This window comes from Aphelocoma coerulescens, assembly GCF_041296385.1.
Source record: "Aphelocoma coerulescens isolate FSJ_1873_10779 chromosome W unlocalized genomic scaffold, UR_Acoe_1.0 ChrW_unloc_scaf_1, whole genome shotgun sequence".
Taxonomy (NCBI): Eukaryota; Metazoa; Chordata; class Aves; order Passeriformes; family Corvidae; genus Aphelocoma; species Aphelocoma coerulescens.
This window is the reverse complement of record NW_027184080.1, coordinates 12,542,200-12,554,794: the sequence shown is the minus strand read 5'-3', so window position 1 is coordinate 12,554,794 and position 12,595 is coordinate 12,542,200.

Sequence of the window (12,595 nt, the reverse complement as noted above, 5' to 3'; positions counted from 1 at the left end):
TTATTAATGTATTGTGATGTTGGCTTTTCGCATGTTCCTTAATGTTAGAAAAACTTTACCTAGATGATATAGAATGTCTATTGTTTATGTAGTCAATTTAGAAAAGATAGGCAGAGAAAGTCTTCACATTCCTGGAGTATCTTATCAGAGAAGAAGAAAAACCAGAAAACCAGAGAGAGAAGAATTTATGGAGGGAGCAGAGACAGAATGGAGCCAAGGAGGAAGATAAGGCTGATGGGATGATACACAGAAACTCCAAAGAATTTATGAATCATGCATGATTGTGATGAATATGCAATAAGAGATGTACTTTTAAAGACGATCTTTTGGATGTAGAGGTGTGCCTTTGGCTCTGCCAAAGCACCTGGCCGTAATACCCTTTTTGCTATTGTCTCCTAATTGTCCCTTTTATTAAACTTCTTTTAAAATTTATAAAGAGTGAACCTTGTTTTTCACAATTGGTGGCCCGTATGGGGATAAAGACCTCACCTCTGAGATCTCCCAGGGAACCCAGAGCAGGGGGGTGCCCCCGCCCGCTTTTGGCGGCCTCACTTTGTGTTTCCCGACGTGAGTCGGGCGCGGTTTGCAGGTCAAACACCCGGAGGACAAGAGAGGAGACAATAAAGCAAAAAGAAAGGAAAGAAAAGGCTCCCTAAAATACCGCAGTAGTTAAGCATGTAAAAAAACCTTGTGCACGAAGAATCAGAGAAAGGTGAGTATTTTTTCTTTCCTCTTTTTCTTGGGGGGGAGCGGATACGGGGGATGAAAGAGTGTGTATGAGACACGGGCTGGTTACCCCCAGACCTGCGAAGCGAGTGAGGAGCTTCTGAGGCTGCATTTCTGCTCTCCCGTGAGGGAAGCAGTCAGTAAAGAGGCAAAGCAAAAGATAAAAGGAGTGAAAGAACCCCCGGTTTAACTGGGACTGGGTTTCAGGGGAGGGATTGGATCCCTTGAAGAAAGGGAGTCAAGAGTTTCCTAGTACAAACCACGAGGAAACGAGACAAAAAGTAAAAGAGCCCCTAAAGATTTGCCAGGTTGAGGATTGATCCAAGAGATTTAGGTTTTGAGACTGACGGATTGAGGATTAAAATCCAAGAAATCCGGGCTTAATTCTGCTAAATTGAGGATTGACCCAAGAGATTTAGGTTTTAAGACTGCTGAATTGAGGGTTGACTCCAAGAGATTCGGGCTCAATTCTGCCAAATTGAGGATTACTCCAAGAAATTTGGGGTTTGAGACTGTCAAATTGAGGATTGGATCCAAGAAATTTAGGCTTAATTCTGCTAAGTTGAGGATTAATCCAAGAAACCTGGAACATTGGGCCCATGGGTGAATATTAGCCAACTATTTAAAATTAAAAGGTACCTTAATCTTGTGTGGTTGTGACTGATAGTGCTTGAGAAAGAGAAATTGGAACAATAAAAAGGAGTGAGAATGAATGAAAATGTATGTGATAGAAATGTTAAACCCTGAAATATAACTTTATTTTCTGGAGGGAGGCATATTGTATTAAGAGGAGGGAACTTTTGTATTCTAGGAGAGGAAAAGGGGAAAGAGGGGGTGGGGTCCGAATTGTTGCTTTTTTATTAAAAAAAAAAAAAAAAAAAGTGGGAAACAAAGGCCTGGGAAGGGTAGATAAGATTCTGAGAAAATGGGACATAAAACCAGTAAGCAAGAATCAGGAAATAAAAAAGGGAATGGAGGCGTGCCAGCAGAGATACCCCAGGAAAGCCCTCTGGGAGTTATGTTAGCTAACTGGAATACTAACCCAAGTACAAGAAAAAAGAGCAAAGTCAAAATGATACAGTTTTGTATGTTTGATTGGGCCAAGAAGGAAATAAGATCTGACCATGTTTACTGGCCCAGATATGGCTCTTTTGAAGTTTGGATCTGTCAGGCTGTACAAGTATTTGTAAATTCAAAAGAACCCTTTAACACAGAAGAAGGCAAGTATGCTTCATGCTGGGTGGGAAACATAGAGCCTAAGGGGATAAGAATTTTTAAGTTGTCAGAGACCCAAGAAAATGAGAAAAGGGAAAACAAGAAAGAGAAGGGCTGGGACCCCCTGGAAGCATTGCCCCCTCCATTCCCGCCTGCCCCCCCCCCCCCCCCCCAAGCCCAGGCTCCTGTTGCGCCACTCGCAGCTGCACCGCCGGTCCTGGGGCCCGAGGTCACGCCCGTCCTGGCTCTTATGGCACCACCAGCAGCTCCACCACTTGTCCCAGCAGCAGCAGCTCCGCCGGTAGCCCCGGTGTTCCCGTCGCCCCCTTCAGCCCCTGCGGGTCCTGTGGGAGCCCAGCCCACTGCTTTTGGAGTCCCCCCCTACCCCGACTCCGGCACCGATTCTGATGTCCGTGGCCATTCCATCAGCCCTTGCCCCCGCTGCGTTGCCTGCCACGGCTCCGCTGGTAGCCCTGGCATTCCCGCCTCCCCCTCCAGCCCCCGCGGGTCCAGTGGCAGCCCAGCCCGCCGCTTTCGGTGTCCCGCCCGTCCCTAGTCCGGGTATCTGTTCCGCGGCAGCCCAGCCCGCCGCTTTTGGGCCCCCCCCCCCCCCCCCCCCCCGCCTCTGCCTCTGCCCCGGCCCTGGTGGCGGCCCCAGTTCCGGCCCCGGCCCCGGTTCCGATGTCTACAGCCGTTCCACCAGCCCCTGCCCCCGCTGCGTTGTTTGCCACTGCTCCATTGAACCCGGCTTCAACCTTGTGGGCCACGCTGGGTCCGCCGGCAGCACAGAGTCCTGCCGCCATGACTGCTGTGGACTGTGTGCAAAGAGTCCACGCCAAACTCTGGTATCCGCTGGAAGAACTTGTCCCCTTGGCGGTTCCGGTGGCAGTCCCTGCCTATGCCTCCCCACTCCTGGAGGAATCAGCTTTGGAAAGGACTCCCACCTCCTACCCCCACTCCCTCGCCTGCACTGTTCCCCTGGCAACGACCGCTTCTGCTGTTCCTCTTAAGGAGGAAGTAAAACACCAAAGTACGGGGAGCTCAGTTACAGAACAGCCGTCTCCTGACACCCCCCCAAGACAGGAAAGAAGTATCATAAGAGAAAAAGGACACAAGAATTGGGATGGGGAGGTCCGTTTGTTCCCTTTAAGAGAAGTTCCAATGGGAGCTGGGGGAACAGGATTTGTAAACATCCCCCTCACTTCTTCAGAGATTAGAAATTTTTAAAAAGAGATCCAAGGACTATTGGATGATCCTATAGGTACAGCTGAACAATTAGATCAATTTTTAGGTCCAAACATTTTCACTTGGGAAGAGATGCAAGCAATAATGAAAATATTATTTTCTCAAGAGGAACGAGAAATGATTAGAGTTGAAGGTATGAGATTTTGGGAAAGAGAAAACCAGCAGGGACCACCAGGAGACCAGAAGATTCCATTGACACCCCCTGCTTGGAATCACAGTGAAGAGGCTGGGCAAAGGAATATGAATGATTACCGTAATTTAATAATCAAAGGAATAAAAGAGGCAGCACCTCGAGGGCAGAATTTAAAAAGGGCTTTTGAAGGGGAACAGGGAAAGGAAGAGTCTCCAAATGAATGGTTAGAGAGAGACTTAGGAGAAATATGAAACAATTTTCTGAGATAGATCCCGAGACAATAGCTGGGCAGGCTCTACTAAGAGTCAATTTTGCCACTCATGCTTGGCCAGATATTAGGAAGAAACTAGAAAAACTGGAAGACTGGCATGAAAGATCATTAAACAATTTATTAAAAGTGGCTCCAAAAGTTTATATCAGGAGAGATGAAGAAAAAGCCAAAGTAGAAGCCAAAATTATGGTAGCCACTACGAGAGAAAGTAACTTTCAAAGGAATCTGAAGTCTCCGAATACCACTCCTAGAAATTCAGGCTTTAGAAAAGGGGAAAAGAGAAAAAACAGGAACTCAGTACAAACAAAACCCCAGGAGCATTCTAAAACTGCTTGCTATTACTGTGGAGAGGAAGGGCATTTTAGAAGAGAATGCCCTCACTTAAGGAAGGACATGAAAATCTTCCGAGAAATAGGCTCAGACGAGGAATAGGGATGTCACCGGCTCTATTTTCTGGGAGACAAATACTATCTAGAGCCTGTGATAACTTTAAAAGTCGGTCCCCAGGAGGAGGAGTTAGAATTTGTGGTTGATACAGGAGCCGAAAGAACCTGCCTAGTGAATACGCCAAAAGGTTGTAGTATAAGTAAAGATACCGTAAAAGTAACAGGGGCAAAAGGAGAAAGTTTTACAGTTCCTGTCATAAAAGACATGGCAATTGAAGGGGAAACCAGAATTTGGATGGGGGATGTTTTATTAGTCCCTGGGGCAGGTAGTAATTTATTAGGGAGGGATTTACAGGTGGAGTTGGGAATAGGAGTTATACCAGAAGAAGGGAAAATGACGGCTAAAATTTTAAAACTTGGTCAAGAAGATGAAAAGAAAATTAACAAAGAGGTTTGGGCTGGGGAAGGGAATAGAGGAGGACTGGACATTGACGCCATAAGGGTCCCAACTGAGAAAGAAGAATGTCCCATACGTGTACGTCAGTACCCTATATCCTTAGAAGGACGAGAAGGCTTGAAACCAGTAATAGAAGGACTAATAAAGGATGGGACATTAGAACCTTGTATGTCTCCTCATAACACCCCTATTCTACCAGTAAAAAAGCCTGATGGGACTTATAGATTAGTGCAAGACTTACGGGAAGTTAATAAGAGGACTCGGGCTCATTATCCTGTGGTACCCAATCCCTATACTCTCCTAAGTAAAGTCCCACCCCAGCATCAGTGGTTTAGTGTAGTGGATTTAAAATATGCCTTCTGGACCTGCCCACTGGCTGAAGAAAGCTGAGATATTTTCGCCTTTGAATGGGAGGATCCAAATACTGGGAGAAAGCAGCAACTAAGATGGACAAGATTACCACAGGGATGTACAGAATCTCCAAACCTATTTGGACAAGCTTTAGAAACAATGTCATGGGTTAGCAAGCATAGTCCCAGAAGGGATGTCCTTGAAAAGGGGTGCTTACAGCTTCCTCTGTGACCTGACAGAACCTATCAGATGGCCAGTTTGAATATGGACAATTCTTTGAGCCACTTAATATTGTGACCGCCTCGGTGATCCACACTTAAGAATAGAAAAACCGCCCCCCCATGGCTCTATCTCGTTTCCGGTGCTGGGACAGGTGGCTGCAGGCCCTGTGCGGGGCCCAGGCCGGGCCTGGCCCAGGCCGGGCCACGGCCATCCTGGAGCCAATGGGCCCTGTTCCACCCGCAGAAACCCCCACAGCCCTGCTGTGGGCAGCCGGAGCAGCTCAGCTCCCCTGCTCTCCTGTTCGGCCAAGATACAGCTGAAGCTACACCGCTGTCATGTGACCAACAGCGATCAGTGAAATTCCAGCTGCAAGGCCTAGGTGAGATTAACCCTTTTAGTGCTGTGAAGAGCTGAAAACCTGAGGGAAGAGAAAGAGGAAATGCTTAAAGCTGAAATTCTGTTGTAAAGCTATGATATATCAGAGTACCCGTTGTAATTTAATGAAGGCATGGGGGGTGGAGCGTTCAAGTACTTGCGAGCAAAAGCACCTGCGCTGAGATAGGCAGATGCTGACACAGCTGTAATTTCATGAGAAGTTTGGACAGGGAGAGATGGAAGCGATGAGAACTTTTGCTCCAAATGAAAAAGGAGAAAACCTCAGTTCCTAGAGATGCTCCCAGAGATAGTCCTAAAGATGAAGCTGAAGAAGACCCTTTGCTCCCAGGGAAGGAGAAGAGCCTCTGTTCTTAGAGATGAAATGTTCCCAGAGATGGGTGAAGAGAACTTTTGTTTCTGAACGGCTCAACCTTAAAATTGTACCCCAAAAAAATTCAAGAGTCGACCCTCGAAAGCAGTTGTGGGAAAAGCTGCAAGTCGGGGGGGGAAGGGACCCACATGCGAGCAGAGAACCAACCCAGGCGGCTGTCTCGTTGTGATAATGTTTTCATAGCATGGACAAGAGAGACTCCTCTTCCTAAATGGATTGAACAAGGTTATTATGGAAGTGATAAACAGACTAAACATCTGAAGGGTGGTCTTTTTACATTGTCACTGGGAGAAGGGAGGAATGTGGGGGGAGGAGAAGAGTTCTGAAGGTGTGGTATGATTTTTTTTCTTCTTTTAGGTCTGTTAATAAACTTCTTTATATTCTTTCAAGTATGGTGCTTGCTTTGCATTTCTCCTAATTCTTATCTCACAGAAGGTAAACAGTAATGAGTATTTTAGACCAAACCACTAAAAAAGTCTAATTGGACAAGGATCAGCCACCCCTTGGGGGTGACTGGCTAAAATCCTAAAACATCCATTGTCAAAATATTTTTGTACTATACCATAAACAAGACTTTTCAAGGTTGCAGGTGTCTTGGTTGTTTACATAACTCTGCTACCTCTTCTGTGAGAGAGAAAAGTCTCTCACAGAAAATAGCAAGAAAATCCTTGCTAGCAGCATTTTTGTATCTACAATTCCCCCTTTTTGTTTGATAAAATAACAACTCTACTATTAATCCTAAATAGAAATTTACATCAGTTATTAATTCTAAATATGTCCTTAAGGCTTTAACTATCTGATTCCATAACAAGAAATTTAAAGTTCAGTCTCTGCTTGTGGAAGGACCATCCCAGTCCCTGCTTGTAGAAGGACCATCTGCCTGATGGCTGACATCCTGGTCATCATCAGAAAATTCATTAAGCTGATGATCTACATTCTGGTCGCCATTTGGATGATTGGCATTCTGGTCATCATTTGGAGGTTGCCTGTTCTGCCTCTGGCACCATAGGTCAGGGAAAGCACATTTTGCAGGTAGCCACCGTACCCCAGTATCTGTGGAAACGCAAGCATACCCACGACCCCAAACGATAAGCACATGTGGGACTTCCCACTGGTTAGTGAGTAAATTCCGCACCCAGACTTTTGCCCCGGGCAGTTGTCTGTCGCCTGCAGACTGCAATGAGAGAAAATGATTCAGAATAACAGGATTATTTGAATTTTGTGGTACTGTAAGGTGATTAATTGTATACAAAGCTTTTGCTAGTCGGCTCTGCGGGGTTTCTCCATGCATTCCCCTTTTCTGTTTGTCCAAAACATGCTTCAAGATACCATGAGCGCGTTCGACAATGGCTTGGCCAGCAGGAGAATGTAGGATACCAAAGGTACGGTCTACACCCCATAGGTGTAAGAACTGCCGCGTCTTCTCCAAGGCATAGGCAGGACCATTATCGGTTTTCACAGAAGCTGGCACGCCCAGGACTGAGAAGGCCAATTTCCAATGGGCAATGACATCACGGCCCTTCTCTCCAGTGTGAGCAGTAGCCCACATAGCCGAGGAGAATGTGTCAATAGACACGTGCACATATTCCAGCCGACCAAATTCTGGGAAGTGAGTTACATCTGTTTGCCAAATCTGCAAGGCTTTTAGCCCTCTGGGGTTTAGCCCCACTGGCAAAGGTGCAGCGAGTCCGTGACAGCACAAGAGCTGTCAATGTTGTGTGCTTCGGTTGGCGTTAAATGAAACTGCTTCTGCAGGGTATGTGCACTTTGATGGAAGAAACCGTGCAATGCCTTGGCTTGTGCAATTTTGTCAGGCTGAGGCCCTACCCATGCAGGGTTTGCCAGCATGTCAGCCCTGGCATTGCCTTCCGTTAGAAAACCTGGTGAATTGGTGTGGCTTCGAATGTCCAGAATGTAATAGGGATGCACTTGAGCCTGAATTGCAGACCACAAGGTTTGAAACAGTGAAAACAGAGCCGCATTGTTCACCTCCTCCAGAAGTGAACAATCTAAGCATTGGGTTATATCTGCTACATAAGCAGAGTCAGTAACCAAATTCAAGGGTTCCTGTGAGAATCATTGAAAAGCCATGGCAACAGCCTGTAATGCAACTAACTGAGCAGAGCCTGACTCGAATTGGTGTGTCAGTCAGCCACCGCAAAGGCAGTGTAGGATACTGTGCGCCCTTATGCACAGTGACCCCTGCTAAAAATTCGTCCCAATCCATACCCCCCAAGCTGCCAACACGTCCTGTCCCCAAAGGTTAAGGGAAGTGGTAGTAACATAAGGCCTAATGGTAGCTGTGTGCCCCTCCGAGTCCTTCACCACCACAGGCCGTTCGCTTAAATAGCTCTGTGTGGTTCCTCCTAATCCTGCGATGGCTGATCCCACAGAGGCTAAAGGCCATGAGGGAGGCCATGCAGAGAAGGAGATGATAGTTACATCAGCACCCATATCAATCAAACCTCCAAGCCGGGACCAGGGTGGACGGGCGTTCGGCAGGATCAGGGTACATGTCATCTGTGGCCTTTGGTCAGGGATGTCTGCAGTCCAGAAGGCCTGCGGAATTCCCGTAGATTCACTGCCGTTATCTTCCTGAGTTTGTTGTTCTATCCTGGGGACACAAGACTTAAAAGGCACTAATTTAGCAAGGCAGGTCTTTTCAGGAATAGTGACAGGGAGTTTTTGCGTGGAGACCATAGCGCAAATCTGACCTTTAAAGTCAGCATCAATAACTCCTGAGTGCACTAAGATTCCTTGATGGGCAACGTCAGGTTTTCCCACCAGCATTGCACTGGATCCCTGGGCTAAGGGTCAATATGCATCCAAGGGAACCTTATAAATACCGCTAGAGTATAAGACGACTGCGGCTGCGGTGTGGACGTCAAACCCGTCTGATCCCTGGGTGCTGTCTCTAGGGTGGCTGGGTAGGCCTGTGCCTGTACCTGTGCCACTCTCTGGGGGAGAGATTGCATCGGAGAGCAATTCCCCCTCCTTGCACCCCGGCGGAAGTTTCCTGACAAAGGCCGACCATCAGCATGAGTCTGGGATCTACAATAGTCTGAGCAATGCCCTGGTCTGCCATACCTCTTGCACTGGGGGATCAGTGTGTTCTCTTTTTGGCTCGGCTTAGGCCGCTTCCATTTCTTCACCTGTTTTGGTTGCTTTGGTTTACTATCAGAAGATGTGTGAACAGGCTGCAGGAACGCAGCCAAAGCAGACCTCTTCTGGTTCCCAGATCCCACTTTAGTGCAGGCTTCGACCATGTCTGTTACCTCAGGGTCCCCTGGTAAGGCACCTATGATTTTTCTGCACTCTTCGTTCACGTTCTCTCTCACTAACTGCCTTAACAACAACTGTCTTACCCCGTCATCCTCAACCTGCTTCTCGAGAGAAGCAGCAAGTTTCTCCACAAAAGAGAGGAATGACTCTGATTTCCCTTGAACTATTTCAGTATATCGCTTTCTAGGCGCAGACAACTCTATGGTTTTCAACAGGGCAGCCATGCCGACCTGTTGGTCTTGCTGCAGGACGCTAGAGGACAAAGCACCCTGTAGGCTGGGATCAGAGAAGGGACCAGTCCCCATAAGAGCATCCGTTCCCACTGTCCATCTAGGATCGGCAGCAGGGAGCTGCATATTCCCTAATGAAGCCTTGTCGGCCAGCTTTCTCCAGGTTTTCTCAAAAACTCTAAATTGTACAGGTTGAAATCGAATTTGACCTAAGTGTCTGATATCAAATGGAGAAAGCAAATCTGTATTTATCACCCTTATTATCTGCATAACCTCAGCAGAACCTAGCCCATGTTGTGCCACCTTGGATTGGAGGTCCTGGGCAACCTTCCAAGCAAGTACCTCATGCTTATCACGCTTGCCTAAATTTGGGAGAGCCTTATACACTGGAAAAGCTTGGATCTTCCCTTTTGGGGGACCACTACCATCCTGAACTTCTGGCACAGCCTGTGGATGGAGTGTAACAGCTTCCCGATTACCCCCAGAATCCTCAAATCTATTTGGCATTCCAAGTGTTTCCAATAACCTCCAGTCACCCTCCTCCAATGCTCGCATTTTAACGGACTCTAAGAAGTGACTGTAGTGGGTCAGACGCACTGTTACCGTGCAGTCCTGAAAGGTCCAGGGGCGAGACCGGCACAGCCTTTTCCTTCTCCGCAGGGCTACGGCAGGTTTACGCCCCGGGGCCAGAACCTCATCTGCTTCACTTCCCAGTGATGAGTCATCGGGCAAAGGCAACTCTTAGACGCTGGAAGCAAACAGAGGTGGATGGAGAGGGGCACTTTGGCTGGGTTGGCTAGAGCCAGAACAGACAGCACAGACTACATCTGGCTGCCCTGCAGTTTGAACAGCAGCCTCTTTTCGGGATGCCGTCTCGGCCGGTCCCGACCGAACTGGTACTGGAGCTTCTGCAGCCGTCTCCAGGGTTGCTGTCGCGCCTGGCGCTGTGCTCGTCTCTTCCTCCACGGCAGCGTTCGGCACCGTCTCTGGCTCCCGCGCTGCAGCTGCACCCGGCGCCGCACTTGTCTCTTGCACCTCGCCAGTGCCCGGCGCCGCTGCCGAAACTGCTGTTTCTTGCTCCCCGGCCGTGTTCGGCGCCACCGCTTCTGGGTTTTCCCGCGGCAGCGCTACTTCCGAGTTCACCGCCGGCTGCGCCGGTTCCTGGTTTGGAGCCGCGTCTCCCGCGGGCGGCGCGGGCGGTGCTGGCGGCACCAGCCCAGCACACCCCGCGTGTCAGGGTGCCTCTGGCATCTGCAGCAGCTGCTTTTGAAACCGGAGCAGTTCCTCTAGCTTCCGTGATATGTTCGGTATCTGTCAGCAAAGGCAGATACTGTATTAAAAGATCGATGGCCCGGTTCTGCAGCGATGCAGAATAGTCCAGCACCAAGGAGGGCAGCGGACCACACCCAGGCAGTCTCTGTATAGGCACGCCTGGCGCTATGCCGGCTAAGAAAGGACATCTGGGCGGCTTTTGCTAGGCTGGTGCATACGCAAATGGGCTAGGAGCCGCCACGGTTCAATTCTCTAAGCCGGTAATTCGTGGCCCTGGATAAGCCGTGGCCGCCGCTGAGCCGAGCAGCAAGACATACTGCACGCCCTCCCGCTGCCCCGACACTCCCGCCTCTGCTGGCACGGGGTCCCTGGGGGCCGCGGAGTCCTGCGATTGTGCAGGGCGGCGCAGGCTCTGCCTGTGGAGCTGGGGGGGGTTTTCCTGGATACACCATCACTTGCCCCTGGAGCCCGGTCAGCGGGGTCCCCTTCGAACATTTCTCCGTCACTCATTACTGAAACAGGCGAGCCAGCTCTGCTGCCGCAGTCAAGGTCTGTCAGCAGCATAAATAACGAACGCCAAGTTCGGAATAGTTCTAACGCTGCTGGGTCCCCAGACGGGAGTTTGTGCCGGACAGCAGAGCCAAGTTCCTGCCATAAGGCAAAGTCCAGGACAGTATCTCTGTCCATGGAAATCCCTTTTAAGGTAGCCCAATCTAGTAATTCCCGAACTGAGTTTTCAGGAAAGGAGGTGTGCACTGTACTAAACACACCTTTCCAGACCATTACCACAGCGTCGGTTTGTGAGCCGCTGTTGGCCATTTTCTCAGTCCCGTTGGACCTCCCGGTCCCGGGGGGGAAAGGGGAACAGCGTATCTCTAGAGAAATTCGGCTTGGCTCGCAGCAGCAGGACACTTCTCAGCTTTCAGATCACGTCGGGCAGCACCAAATATTACCGCAGGCCTGGTTCCTATGGTATATCACCGTGTCCCACAGCCATAGGGAGGAGGAGGAGAGAAGATCCAGCAGGCAGGAATTCTGCAGCAAGATTGATTTATTTAATTATTTTACAAACTCTTTTATAGACTTTTTTCTTCATAGTCTAATTGGATAAAGGACCAGCCACCCCTTGGGGGTGATTGGCTAAAATCCTAAAACATCCATTGTCAAAATATTTTTCTACTATACCATAAACAAGACTTTTCAAGGTTGCAGGTGTTTGGTTGTTTACATAACTCTGCTACCTCTTCTGTGAGAGAGAAAAGTCTCTCACGGACTTAGAAAATAGCAAGAAAATCCTTGCTAGCAGCATTTTTGTATCTACAATTTGACACTAGAAGTGAGCAAGAGTCTGAATCCAGCTCAATTGTTATATGGAGAGACAGATGACATTTAGTAGCAGGATGTTGCTCACTTTCCCCTTTAGGCATACCCGAGAGAAGCTGTCAGCATTTGGGTTGCCTCTGCTGGTGGGGCTTGTCATCTTTGCTTCTTTCGTCCTTTCTTTAGGCTTCTCACCTTCAGATGGTTCTTCAGTGATCTCAGGCTTCTGGAAACTCATGGTTATTTTAGGGTTGGCCTTGTCAAAGATTAGAGTTATCGTGCCCGTAATTTTGGAGTCTGATTGGACTGTTATTGAAAGAGAATGCTGGCTTCAAATGGAGCCTTACTATACAGTTGATGTGACAATATGGTTGTGTGAAGGCAGAATCTGTAAAAGGGAATAACAAAGAACAGAATTAACAGCGAAATATTTTCAACTTAATTTAACAACTTGTAGCTAGCACTTATTACTGAGGTATAACTGGGGAAGAACTGGGAGCACAGGATTTTATTAACTTGGACTGAGGGATGCTGAGTGGAGTTTTTAAACAGGGTGTTTAGCTTGATGGTTTGTCTGGAGGTTTCTTTTCTTCAATTGGTGGTGTTACCGGACCCTTCACCCTCTTGACGTGCGTCCAGCCCTTTTCAAATGTTCGGACAGCTGTTTCAGTGGTTAGCTGGACCTGAAATGGACCTTCCCAGGATGGGGTTAATGACTT